The sequence below is a fragment of the Colobus angolensis genome, unplaced genomic scaffold, assembly GCF_000951035.1.
Source record: "Colobus angolensis palliatus isolate OR3802 unplaced genomic scaffold, Cang.pa_1.0 Scaffold86, whole genome shotgun sequence".
In the NCBI taxonomy this organism is placed as follows: Eukaryota; Metazoa; Chordata; class Mammalia; order Primates; family Cercopithecidae; genus Colobus; species Colobus angolensis.
In genome coordinates this window covers 6,528,457-6,542,750 of record NW_012122487.1, presented here as the reverse complement: position 1 = coordinate 6,542,750, position 14,294 = coordinate 6,528,457, and the positions used below count along the sequence as shown (strand labels likewise).

Below are 14,294 nucleotides of genomic sequence, written 5' to 3'. Positions count from 1 at the left end.
AAAGTACAAAAAAAAAAAAATCAAGCACAACAATAACACAGGGTTCCTCTGTTTTAACAACTGGAACCCATACTTCTTAGACAAGCAAAACTTTTATTCTACTCACTGAGTGCTTTGCTTGTATATATATATATATGTAGACAGGATTTGTCCCAGAGAATCCACAGGGACATCATGATTTACAAAGCCTGATATGTTATCATCTATCTGGAAACATTGTCTTTGTATTTATATCCCCCACTTATTTTTAAAGTGCCCTTGGGCATATACCTCTCTCCACCTGCAAAGGCTCACATGTTCAACAGTACCTAAATTGAAGGTTACCCTTCCAAAAAATAAACGAACGTATCTACAGATAAATAAAAGCTTCTCAATACTGGTGGAAGCTCTACAGCTTGGAGAAGTAATTGTGATAAGAGAAACGACCTAAATGGCTGATATAAAGTTCAACAGACCTCCTAATTATACTTAAAAGTATGGAAGACCAAAATGCGTCATTCCATTTGGTGACAAACACGGTTGATATTTCCTAGAGATGGTTGAGAGGTATGTGCCTCAGAGACAAGAAAGGTGGGGAACACTTCTCCACCTTTCCACACAAGACAATATACAGCACTCCGGGTTTTAAGGGGCAGAGGGCAGCAGCCCTCTCCAACTGCACTTAGGAAGGCTGAGCTTACCTTGTGACAATAAGATCAGCTTTCTAATCTTTTGCTAAATCGATCACAAAAGAAAGCAAGAATAAGAGACAGAGAGAGAGAGAAAGAGAGAGAAAGAGAGAGAGAGAGAAAACAAATTCACATTCTAGACATCTGGTTTTCAAAAACGTAAACAATAAAATAGGGATTTAAAACGTTCTGATCACAAAATTATTTTCTGTCATAAGCGATCATCCCATATGCTGTCCTGATGATTTTCAGATCAGCTGTATAATCCAAAAATCATAAATCAAATTAAAATAAACCAAATTCACAGCATCATCGTCATCCACAAATGAGTTTGAAACAGATGCATGCAGTGTGTGGGTATGTGAATGATAAACAGAAGTTGTCCCCACGGTCCCTGCTCTGACACAGTAATTTCCCGTTTCCTTAGTGTCAGATGCAGATGACTCCAAGTGCAGGTTGCTAAGCAAAGTGCAGGAAATGCCTACTGTGAGGTCTTTACTCTGACATGTGGGTACACCACCAGAGTTATTACAAGAATGTGGAAGTAGAGTTACGCTATGTGCTATTATTCTATTGATAAAACAATCTGCCAACTATATGCAGCTCACGAAATCCTATCCCTGTTCATTATCTTTAACACCCTCCCCCTTTCTTAATTTCATGAGCACACATTTTGCGATGACTGTAATCTAGAACTCTGTTGCTTCTCACACATCTGCAGTTACCACTTCCTAGGTTCACTGCTGAGAAAATAGCAGCCAGACACACAGCAGTTGCACCAAGACACACTGAATAAGGAAGAATAAATTAACATTGAGAAAAGGACACACTGATCACCCAGATGGACACGTCTTCCCTAAGATGACTTGTGAAATTATACATCTCCACCAATATGTTACCAGGAAGAGATTTTCTCTTCATTTCTCACTTACAGCAGTAGAAATCTGTAATCTAATTAGACAATGTACCAGCCCTCAATATCTGTCAACCAAACGATGTGCAGAAATGTGTAGACCAGCTCTGGCACTCTGTTCAACAGTGTCCCTTTTCCGCTGTCAGCAGTACTGTTGGCCTCTGCTAATATAATTACATTGACTTTTATTCAATTAAGTGCCATCCCTCGCTTCAAAAAAAAAGCTACTTTATCAATTGATTCAGGTGTAATGCAATAATAAAGATGAACTCATGGCAGTGCATTAGCTCTGCTCTTCATAACTTCAGTACACGGGTTCATTCATGGTAGTCGATTTCCATTATGCGACCACAGTTCATGAGAATTGATTCTTTTATGTTCAATTCTTAATCTATTTCATTTTTGTTTAATAATCCTCCTAAATGCCATATGCAAAACACTTGAAGTGGAGATGGGAAGGATGGACTGAGGAAAGTCTGCTGTTCACTCTCACGATAGTGGGCTTGAAGATTTTCTCACAAACTCACACCAGTATTCCTAAGGTGGAAGGAAGGAAAGCATGAGAAGGAAAACAGACTAAAATTCTTTAGAGGGTACTGATCCTGTCCAAGAGGTTAGGGTTCAGTCTCCACAGAATGGACAAAAGACAGCACTTGATTTTAACAAAGACCTATTGTTGGACTCTTGAATCAGTCAATCCAGACCATTAGCTGTCATAAAATACTGTCCTCATGAGATACAAAGACCTAGGGTTAATAGCAATTTGAGGACTATTACAAGTTTATCAGAATCAGCAAAACTGAGGAGGTGAGAAGAAAGGGAAGATGGAATAGACACAGAAAGAACTCTCACCTACTGATAATCAGATGTAGAGAGAAGACCCTAAAATGGGAGGAAGGCCAGAGAGTGCTGGAAACCGGAGGGGGACTCCCTGGCAGAGGAAGCCATACTCAGTTGTATGCAACAATTGGAACAAAGAATCCAACAAGGAACCAATTTTGAGTTCTCCACTGATAGAGATGGTTTTTCTAGAAACAGATTTAGTGCTCTGAATATTTATCTCTAGGAAAGAGGGAAGAATTATCATTAACAAAAATCTAGACTGTATTAGAACATCTTATATTCTATAAGAACATGAACAGCAGAAAGGTTTCTACTTGCTTTGATTTGGAAGGCAAGAAAGAAACATGCAAAGAAGTTCCTCTTACAGAAAAAAAATGACTGAAATGGAGAGAGAAAATGAGTTCATAGGTAGAAGGGGTAAGGATTTGGTCTTAGTAAGTGCAGTGGTAATCATTAAGGCAGTGGTCCAAACCTTAGCCCCAGATGTTCACTTTCAAGAACATAACTAAATCTTATTCAATACTATGTGTCCTGCACATGAAGTAGAATACTCTGTACAAAGGAGATACTTCAAAGTACATTGGTTTCCCTTCCATCAATAATATGCATGAGTCTTCAGGAAGTATTTTCCAAAATATACTGTAGAAGGGAAGAAAACAATGATCCCAAGGTAGGACTCATGTAACAGAATATCCAAGGAAAGGTGGTGGCGACACAACAAATGGTGATTCAGACACTATTAATAGCCTAGTGTGTTATAAGGGAATGCCACAAAATTAGGACATGAAAAAGTCCTGTAACTTGGGCTATGCTTGGAATTACAAATGCTTCCTTTAAACCTCTGTACTCTTTCTATACTGTGAATTTACCAAAAGCTTCTTAAAGACCAAGATCACCTTTAAAAGCAAAAAGTTATAAAACCTTGGACTGGGGGGAGGGTGCTACAGAACCAAACTTCTTTCTTCTTTGAAATGCTGAGTGGGAGTACTCTAACTGGACTAAAGTGGACTACCAGTCTTTTTCTGTTCCTTTGATGGAAACTTTACCATTCAACCACATAAGACATGAAATTCATCAAATGTAGTCAAGTAAGTGCAAATGCCCTTCAGAGAGAAAGCAAGTCTTGCCTTGGACTTCTCTTTTCTCATCACATTAAGTTAGATTTAATGTGATGTCTGGTCCATAAAAATTAAAACTAAAAACAAAAACACTATCTAGAGAAAGTGTTTTGAGGTTTTAAACTTGACTTTAAGATACAGGGAAGACGCGAAAAAGAAAACAAAAAACAAAAAACAAGTTGCATGACCAAATTAGAAAATAAGACTGTGGCAGTCAGAGACTGAATAATGAATCAAGCTATAGGTTGCACAAAGTGTCTTAATTCTTAATCAGATTTGAACCAGTCTAAACTTACTGAATTGAAACAAAACACGTGATAATTAATTAGAATGCCTCAAGTGAAAAATAATTGAGGCCCCACTTTGGATTAGTTTTTGCCTTTATTTTCCAGCTCAACTCTGCCATTCAACACACACACATTCCCAAATTCTCAAATGATATTGTACAGAATGATCATAATAACATATACATAGCAGATACCACATGCATGCCTATTTGTTTGCATGTATGTGTCTACATACATGTATATGGGGAGAGGGGGGGAGAGAGAGATAAATTTATATCCAGTCTGGGTAAGTCTAGATGCTAGGGTTAAGTATATTTTAGGACTACTGCATCAACAATAGTTTTGAGTAGAAATGTAAACCTGCTATCCAAATCCACAGAAATGAAAAATTAAAACTACTGCCTCTCATTAGTCCTTTTCTTATCTGGATTGCTACAATACTATCTATTACACTTACCTCAAAATTTTTGTATTATCATTTATTAATAATGAATGCTTATGGCTCTGTGCACAAAATGATACTTTTGACACTATACCTTTCTGTAAAATTAGTAGTTGTTCTACAGGTTATTATTTAAAGATTCTGTCCAAAAGATCTGAAAACCATCCCCTAGCTCAGGAAGAAAATTCAATGTGAAATTCTAGTGGGTAACACTCAAAAAGCCCCAAACGTAAGGAAGTACATATTAAATGCAAGAAACAAAATCTAAGCAAATTCTTGCAAATTAAAAGTATGAAATTCAGTCATTTCAACCCCTTTCAATATAAAACAAATGATCCATACTGGTCACGCAGGCAGTTTCCTCTACATTCAAATTATTCACTTGAAGATAAGCTCCCACCAAACTCTTTAGAGGTTTAGCTAATTTACTGCACAGATACGGCATGTCTGTTGTAATAACAGGTAGGATGTATTGGGGTCGACCATTTATCAGAATTAGACTTCTTTTCTCAATTCACAGTGAATTATGCTGCCTACACGACTCCCCTCTCTCAGAGCCTGCCATCCCCGTATGACTCCTAATGTGGCAGGCAAACAAAATTGACAGTCTCATCTTGTCAACAAGGGGCGATTCTCCTGAGAAGCCATTTAACTTTGCAGGGGAAGCAATGTATTAATGTGCTTGTCCCAGGAATGTTAATCATCTTCAAGCTTCCGATCTAGCTTTGACATGAACGAAATCACCAAATTTGTTTACTAAATGAATCGTAATATGCTAATAAGAAAGCATGACATATATGGAAAAGCCAAACAGATGGTTTGTTTACTCCACTTTGCAACTTTATAAATGTTGTAACTCTGAAGACGTTAGTGAGAATTATTGGTTTGCTGGCAGAGGCAAACATGTCTTTCGCATACTAAATCTGGCGCTACAGTTAGAAAACAATTTGTCATTGCTGTGGAATGCATAAAAAATGTTAATGTAGGGATGGCATTTGGGAAGGCAGATTGGTAGATGGAAAATGTGTACGCTGGATGCTCAGGTTAAGTGTAGAATTGATATCCAGCAGCCCCGTTCCCTAACCATTTTACTTTTGAGTTGTATCTGACACATCGAGGCTTCTCAAGGGTGCTGATTATTCAATAGGTACCTGTTGCGCTGTAATGTGAGATGAGTGTTACACTGTGAACAGGATTATGTTTTCACAGCATTTGGAAGTGTTCTCAGTCAGGCAGCTCATATGGTGCTCAGTTTACTACTATTGTTGGGTAAGAAAAAGCAAAGCCATGAGCCCTGGCATCTTTTAAGGACTTACTGAGAATAAATCTGAGCTTTAAATTTGAGTTTTATATTTACCCTGGACAAATCAACCCTCAAAGTTTCCATTCCTTGTTTCATATAGTCTGACTTTATAAGATTTTAGGAGATATATTTCCAAAATAATAGGAGCTAATTCTTACAGGCATGTGCCACCACGCCCAACTATTTTTTTTTTTTCGGTCAGTACAGAAGGGTTTTTGCTATGTTGGCCATGCTGGTCTTGAACTCCTGGTCTCAAGCAATCTGCCTGCCTTAGCCTTCCAAAGTGCTGGAATTACAGGCGTGAGCCACTACGCCCAGCCTAAAATGGTTAATTTATGATCTTCTTAAAATACAACATTCAGGATGCATGAGTTCCCCAAGGGAGGTGACAGTATTTTGTAGGACAATCAATATTATTATTTAGCTATGGCTTTATCTAGAATTCTGTGTTGAAAATGAAACTAATAAAGACACCTGAAGAAGAAGAGTGAGCATAATCTAATTTACAACTTTGATTAAATGTCAAAACTACCAGCCAAAAAAATGAAAACTTCATTTAACCAACTAGCAATGCATGTATGCTACTAAATGTTTTAGTATTTAGAAACAGATGATATTTGTGAAGTTCTTTTTACTTTTTATTTGCACAGGCAGAGTCTGAAATGCAGGATTTTGTATTAAAGAAGTACTTATTCCCTCTTATGTTATTAACCACTCCCAACATCCTGGTTATAGAGATACATGTTGAGACTACCACTAATCTTGTGGGATTTCCTGGTGTATCACCACACAGCACTGAACTTTTTACCCAAGAAATGAGAGAGCAAAGTGATCTAAAGGAACCACTGAGTTCATCTTGCTGTCCAAGGATCACTTTGAAGCAAGAAGCATTAGCAACTGTTCCAGCCTGGTGCTTATATCTCATTTGAAACATCTCATTCCTGACCAACAAAGAAAATTTCAATAAAGTACTTTTACTGATTTAACAACAGTGAGCTCCTGGGAATGTCAAAGTGCTAAGCCTTTTCCAAGGAGAGAAGAAATCAGCAGCTCAAATATAATTAACCTTCCATTCTCAATGCAAACTGCCACGCATAGGAGCTCTGCAGTCTATTAGTGAAGTTATAATGGCCAACAGGCAGAAGCAAAATTGGTCAAAAAGTTGGCTGCTGCTGTCATATTTTTGGAATTATGATTAATGGCACTAATAATGTGGATGATTACTGATATGTGTATCTCCAGCAGTTTATCATATTGCTTTGGCTGCCTACGTCCACAATAAACAGGATGCTATCATTTACCTCTTTATTGAAGGCAATCCTTCTCTTGAAGGAGCATATTCTAATTACTTCGTAATGTTTTATGTCTTAAACATTTTGCAGCTCTGGACCTTGCCAACTGCTTCGTGTCTACCATTGATTAATTACTGAATGTTTAATCAAAATTTAGAAACTAATGTAGTCATTTATGAGCACACTGTATGTGCCAAAGTAGTTAGGCTTTGCTCCCAAGTTTGGAGAGTGTTGGGTTCAAAATCAAATCCCAGTCATGTATGAGGATCCAAGAATTTCACCTTGGGTGCTCTGAAGTTGCCAATTCCATCTCCGCTGATGAATGGAAGGTAATCTAACTACAGGGTAAACAGCATCTTTACCTACCCTGTCTTCACTGGATTTCCCTTTCCTCTTTCCTCAGTTCCCTGATCAACCGAGCACCGCTGTTAGCTGTTGCTGAGAACAAGAAGGACCTCGTGAATACCCATTATGAGAATATAGTTTTGAAGTGGTTAAACAAGTGAAAAATAATTTGCTGGGACAAATACATAAGTTTTTTTTAATGTGGATTTTTTATGGTACTGTCATACAACCATTCACCGTTGAAGTTAAGTGTTTTTTTAATACCATTACTGAACTGCTGAAATGGATGCTAATATAGCTTGGAGTGCTAATGTCAAGTCCTGGTAATAAAAAAGACAGACTGCTGAATGAAATAATTTCAAGTAAAAAATAGAACAAAAGTGCTCTCTCTCTTGCTCTCCACTTTTATTGAATTGGGACTGACTGAGCCAATTGCTTTAGAAGTCTGTAAAACACAATTACGAGTGAGTGAACTGACCCACCAGTGCCCCCTCAGTGACAGAGCAGACTAAAAAGGCAGCAGAGTTAGAGCGGCTCCCTTCCGCTGGCCATCAGACCTACAAGGCTACCAGCTGCAGTTCTGTTGTTCTTGGTGCCCCAATGGGTCTCGTTTTACTTACGAAATCTTATTTCCCATCAATGTGATAAAATTACTTCATACATCACTCTCTAAGATGTAGATGTCTATTCTGGCAATTAAGAATGATCTGTCTTTTGATATTCTTATTTATGTGGATGTTTATGTATAAACACACATATACATTATGTGGATGAATTTAGATTAGAACATTAGCACAATTTTTGAATGGTTGGTAATAATTCAGATCGATCTATGCAATAGCAATATTGAGGCACCGTTTACATATATTCTGTTAGAAACACTTGTCTTTTTTTTCTTTCCTAAGGTAAAGTCAAAATTAGAGCAAGCAACAAAAAGAATTAAACTAGAAGTGGGTAACATTTTCCCCCTAGTTAATAAAAGAAGTAATAAACTCTACAAAGTACTAGAGTTAGGATCACTAACACTTTAGGCATAACAGCTTTTTACCAGGAGTTTACAACTCCTGTTTTAATTCAAGCAGCTTGCATTAGGACATAAAATCTAGGTATATTTTAAAAGTGTAGTTTTATGTGAAATAACTGAAGAAAAATTGTCCTTTCCTAAAAAGTATTCTTTCTTCCTTGTCTCAGCTTGCCTGCCTCTCCCTCACACACGTATCTTGGCACTCAAGAATCAAAGTTACCAAATTCCTCTTTTATGACGTTGCAATTTTTTGGCAAGGACAAGCTTCTTTCCAATTCTGCCACATTCATTTATTTGAAGCTTGTGGGAGTCTTACGGCAAGCACATTATTTCTGAGAAGGCTTTAAAAAAAGAAGAAAAAATGCTTCATTGCTAAACCTTCATTATGAAATTTAGGCAAAGAAGGTATCCCTTCCTCTTAGTACAACCACGAATGATCACTTACAGCAGAAGGGTTGACAGCAGCCTTTCACCTAAGACAAAACTGAACTTACCCGAGTTATACAAGTGAATGTTAATGTACATGTACAGTCTTACCACCCTCTTCTGGGTAGAAAACAGCCTATGTTTTTTAAAAACAGAAGATGGGCTACAAAAATAAGCCTCTCAAAGAAATGGTTAAATATAAGAAAGATTCACACCAATAAAGTCTGTGAGAAGGTCAGATAGATTCTGAGGGACGTGGAAATCAGGAAGACCCTTTCAAAGTGGTCTCATCATGAAAAATACCACTGGTGCAATCAATATGTGCATTCTGCTCAGATATTTTGGCCTGAATTTTCAAGATAATGCTGGCAAGAACAGTAGATTGTTCCTTTATGAGGAAGGTAAAAATAAGAGCTATATAGAAGCATTATGTATGTGCAACAGAAGTTGTAATTCCACAAGAGACTTAATGTTAACTCCCATCAATAGAAATTTGTAAAAATCTCTTTGCATCATGAAAAGGAAATCATTCATCAGCCATGAAGCTCTGTGGTCTATTTGGTACACAGTTCTGAAGACGGGGGAAATGACTGGTGTGGTTCTTGAAGTGGAGGAGTGAAAGGTCAGCAGAGGCTTAAATGAGCTTGTCTTGCATCCAGCTGGGCCAGCAGGAGGTCATTAGGAAGATTCGAGGCTCACTTTAGGCTTGACAGAGTCTCTCTCCACGATACAAGGAGACCGTTTTGCTCACTGCTCTTCTCCCAGTATCTAAAAAGAACCCCAGGGACAGGAATGACACTGAAGTTTATCTTACTACCAAAGTTTTGCTTGAGGAGGGCACAACTAGCAATTACTCAGGAGGGGGATTTATTTTGTGTGTTTGCTTCTGATGGAAAGTAACGGAGATAAGTACAAAAGGTTTATTGATCTGGCTCTATTGTGAAACCAAATAGAGTAGCAGGGGGAAAAAAAAAAACAACTCTTCCTTAACATTTAGAAGTCAGAGGACCTGCACAACTTCACGTTATAAGAGAATTTTAGAAATGGAGACTTGTAGTTTGATTGGCAATGAAATGAAACAGCTAATGCTTTAAAATGTTCTCCTCTTTTACTTGGAGGGGATTACCACATCGTATTTGACAGCTAATTATATTAGGGCAAATATACTAATAGTTATCTTGAATTGGTGCTAAGTAGCTCATTTCTTAGAGGTATTACCTGGTGAAATCATGTGTATTTACTGAAAAGCTCTCCCTAGAAAAAGTTCTGTATAAGTTTCCAAACATAGAGAATCATGGAAAAAATGGATGTTGCTATGCTGAGAAGGTGGTAACAGGAGGTAGGTAACATGTTCTCGCATCTTCACCTCTGTTGTTAATGTATGCAGTGGCTCATCAGAGGTAGCTCATGTTAATTTATTCCTACACCTGTACGGGGCTGGAAGTCAGGTCATCAGACCAGCTAAAACCATACATTTCTGCTTTTTAGCTACAGCTACCCAGAGGCCTATAGAGGAACAAATTTAGTTCTGGAGACATCAGCAGGTTTTAATAAACCAAATACACATGTTTTCCTCCATAGGAATAGAGAAGTTTCCACGTTTAGATGTGGACTGATTAAACGAGCAATCAAATGGAAGGTTCACATGTGACACCAATGGTTGCCTCATATTTATTTATAAATCACCCTCAGCAAATATAATTTGGTCTTTAAATTTATTCATAGGGCTAAATCATCTTTCTACAACTTGAAGATCAAACATATATGCTTACCTTTCTGATAAAAAAAATTTAAGACAAACCTTGACAACTAGCAGCTACTACTCTGAGAAGAAAGGAACAAAGATGGTAAAACTCAAGTAGGATGAAAAAGAGACAATGACTTCTTACTATACAGGTCATCTAGTTGCTGAGTACGAAGTCTTCATTTTAGATGGGATTTTAGAACTGCCAATCATTAAGACAAATATGAATAGATTTTAACCTATGAGCAAATGATAAGGAATATTAGGAAAGAGAACAGAGGGTATTTGTTATTTTTCTTCCTGAATAAAAACCAAATTAACTTATAAGTAGGCTCCCCTTCAAAATGAGTGACCTATGCCACTCAGGTCCTGGGGATCAGAAATCAAGTCAGAATACGAGAAAGGATGAAAGGTCAACTACACCCAGCTAATTCTGACTATCAGGCTCTCTTCAAGAGAATTTCCTGTATGAAGATGGCAGGTTCCAGGCCAGTTAGAATTTCCTCTTCCTAGGAAAGATTTCATATGTATACTTCATAATGGAGGGGCAGCCTCCTGTTCTTTAACAGAACAGCAGCTCAGCAGCAGACAGATCAAGGGATAAACAAGAAGGAGGAAAGGGTCTTTAGAGACCTCAAAATCGAACACTACACTTTGTTATCAGGATATACTTGAAGACTTTAGCAGTCACCTTAAAGCAGCAGTCCCCAAACTTTTTGGTAACCAGGGACCAGTTCATGGAAGACAATTTTTCCACAGACGTGAGTGGGGGGTATAGTTTTGGGATGATTCAATGATTCAGGCACGTTACATTTATCATTAGATTCTCTTAAGGAGTGTGCAACCTAGATCCTTCACGTGCATATTTCACAATAGGGTTTGCACTCCTGTGAGAATCTAATGCCACCACTGATCTGACAGGAGGTGGAGCTCAGGCAGTCATGCTCACCCGCCCACTACTCACCTCCTGCTGTGCAGCCTGGTTCCTAACAGGCCATGGACAAGTACTAGTCTGCAGCCGCGGGGTTCGGGACCCCTGCTTTAGAGCATCAGAGTTGTCTACAGAGAAAATTATTTACATTTCACTTCTATCACTCAGAATAAAAATTATTCTAACAGCTACCTAGTTACAAAGATGAATCACACTTTGTGTGTATTAGCTTGCTCTCTGTCCGTGTGGAATGGTCCTCTTGGCTTCTGAATTTGTTAAACACACACTCATTTACAACTATATAGAAAAGAATAGATTTGACGCTGTTGCTTGGAATCTTTAGTCCTAACAAATCTTGCATGTGTCTCTTCCCTTCCTCTGTGTCACTTTACACAAACAGCATTCTTGCTTTTCAAAAATCTTCAACTTGATCTTATAAAATCTAGAAGGACCACCAACAAAGGACCTGGTAATCTTTGCTAATTAACTGCCAAACCTAAAACGTAGTATTTAACATCTTTCTACTTCCCATCTTACTAACATGCCTATCTGGAGAGCAAAAATGCAACTACCTCATGTATAACCACTTTGGAAGAAGCCCAGGCAGACCTGTGTAAAACTCCTCCAAGGTGTTCGAATCATGAAGAAGTCTGCTTTTATAAACAGAAGGAAGAGGGCAATTCTGTTAGCTTTATGACAGGAATCTTAGAAACCCTATAGCCCTGCACACTTCAGCCCCCACTCAAAATCCCCTCTAATGCTTTATTTGCACAAGGAAGACATTGTGGAGTCAAGGATGGATGAAACTGAGACTCTGGGGAGAGGAAAGAAATGGGTCTGAGGACAGCAGGATTAAAGACAAAGGAGGGTTTCTGTTTGAGAAGGTCTGTTGGCTCAAGAAAAAGGTAAGAAAACTTGTCTTAGCTTCACAGCAAATTAAAAAGGAAAAAATAGGGAGACAAACTTCCTGGGGTTCTTGTGACTAATAAAGTAAAAGTGAAGAGACAGGAGAAGGTAAGTCTAAGAGACAGATCAGAAATGTAATCCAAGAGGCTTTGTGAATAATGAGATTAAATCACAGGTTGACATTCATTGACGAAATGATAATAAAAGGCTGAAACAGGAATACAATTATGTTTCACAGTTCACTCTGCTGAGATGCAGGAAGAGGCAGGCACCCCAATGGCATCACTGGTTATTTGGTGTAGCTAAACTCATAACATTATGTTAATTCAAGTCATAGACTCAAACAAGATGAAAACTTTTCTTAAGAAAATATAATGTCAAAATTAAAGTATCAGAACTTGTGTGTTTATAACCTAGGATCAAAAGAGTTGTGTATTGTTAAAAAGCAAAATTTCAAGTAAGAATTAAAAAAGTTTCTATTCTACAATTTTTGCAATCTGCTTTTCCATTTATCTTATGTGATAAAGCTCCAAAGTGAAAAAGATTGGACACACTATGATTTCAGCCAAATGAAATGTATCAACTGTCTTCTGAAGCTTGCTATCTTCTGCGTGACTGAACACCCTGGGAGCACATCTGTACTCTTCTTCCCATCTAGAATATCCTCATCATCCTAGATGTGGGTCTAAACTTATATATGGTTAGTCCCGCACTACAATCCTGATACCTACAATAAAAAATGAAGATTGAAATATTTTCCTGCTATCAATAAATGTTTTTCCTCAGACAAACCAATAAGCAGTACCTCAACAGTACCTCCTTATGTGTTAAGACATAAACATATGAGCACTTGCATTTTCTAGGAATTTTACATAAATGAAGGCTTCAAACGTTGGGTGTGTAGCCTTTTGGTCTCACAGCTATTTATTCCAGTGCTATGACTTGCAATATTTTCAGCAAACCAACTAAAACTGTGATAGGAATTCATGCAATTAAGATTAAATTTTGGCTTGTCTTCAAACACTCCATTTCCATAAATATTTTATGCAGGTTTTCGAGTCTTTTATTTTTGTTTAAAAAAATGCAATGCATTAACCTCATTATTAGTAGTGTACTATCTCAAATTTAAAAGAATGAGTATTGCTCACAACTTGGGGGAGGCTGGGTACAGTATTTTATTATTCAAAATATAGCCATCTTATCTGATGTATTCTGGGACTGTCAATGATACCTTGGAACTGAAATAACATGACTATAAACTACTTTTACAGAACAAAGTAAATGGGGGTGGGAAAAACATTAAAAAATGGTTTCTCCTCAAAGCATGTTTTGGGTTGTATAAGAAAGTTACTTATTTTTCTTAAAGATTTTGCTTTTCAAAGATTGGCCCCCTTTTATTTCAGTAGAAAGGTAAAAAATATTCTTCAAAGTTTTATTTAAAAAAGGACTGATCTCCAAATATGAAGACAAAACAGAATATTCCAGAGACAGGACACTACTTTTCAGTGGTATATTTAATGTTACTTTGCCAAAGAACTCTACGCAATTGACAAGCACTAGAATTACTGCTTACTAGTGGTGGCTCTATAGAAACTTTCTAGTTAATTTAATGTGTTTCTTCCATTGATTTCCACTATGTTATAAAATTTTCTCTAAAATATTTTTAAAAGACAATGTAGAACCAAAAACCACACCTGATATAATGGTTGAAGAACTAAACTGGACTGTGACCCAAGTCAGGCTGGTGGTGTATTATGTAAATGATCTGCTCAGAAGCTTATCTCAACAAATGCAGGATAACCGCACTATCCTGCCACTGACCACCTTGACACATTCCATTTATATTACATTTTCTTGAGGATTAATAAAGAACTTTGTAGGTTTAGGACCAGCTGCTTCTATTTAAGCCCAACTGTTTCAGGACTGCAACTACATAGCAAGAGTATGATGTCATCTGAAGGCTGGACATAATACATTCGTGCTGGTCCTAAAAGTATATGCATGCCTCCCCTTCTGTGAATAATCCCCATGGTAGACTACAGTTTAGAGATG

At 37.5% G+C, this 14,294-nt stretch overlaps 1 protein-coding gene across 2 annotated transcripts in view; it reads right to left on the bottom strand.

Moving 5' to 3' along the window:
- BNC2 (basonuclin 2) overlaps nt 1-14,294 on the bottom strand; it is a 443,555-nt gene that overhangs the window by 5,162 nt on the left and 424,099 nt on the right. The gene's annotated exons all lie outside the window — the stretch shown is intronic.